Below are 256 nucleotides of genomic sequence, written 5' to 3'. Positions count from 1 at the left end.
TCATCAATTTCCAACATGTTCTGACATCATTTGTTGTTTTTCGGTCATTTACCTAATTGTTTAGAGAGCTAAATGACCGTGAAATTGAAAATCACTACAAAATGAACTCTGAAAATGTTGAAACTTGGCATGGTATCATCATTTCACCCGCTTAGCATGTGCGAAAGAGTAGAGAGGGTCCCGGCAAAAACTGGACGCACTTTGTGTACAAACTGGACAAACTCTTTCGGAGTATCAGGGTTTCGGATGAGAACTC

Source organism: Triticum aestivum, chromosome 7A, assembly GCF_018294505.1.
Source record: "Triticum aestivum cultivar Chinese Spring chromosome 7A, IWGSC CS RefSeq v2.1, whole genome shotgun sequence".
Classification (NCBI taxonomy): Eukaryota; Viridiplantae; Streptophyta; class Magnoliopsida; order Poales; family Poaceae; genus Triticum; species Triticum aestivum.
This window is presented reverse-complemented; position numbering follows the sequence as displayed.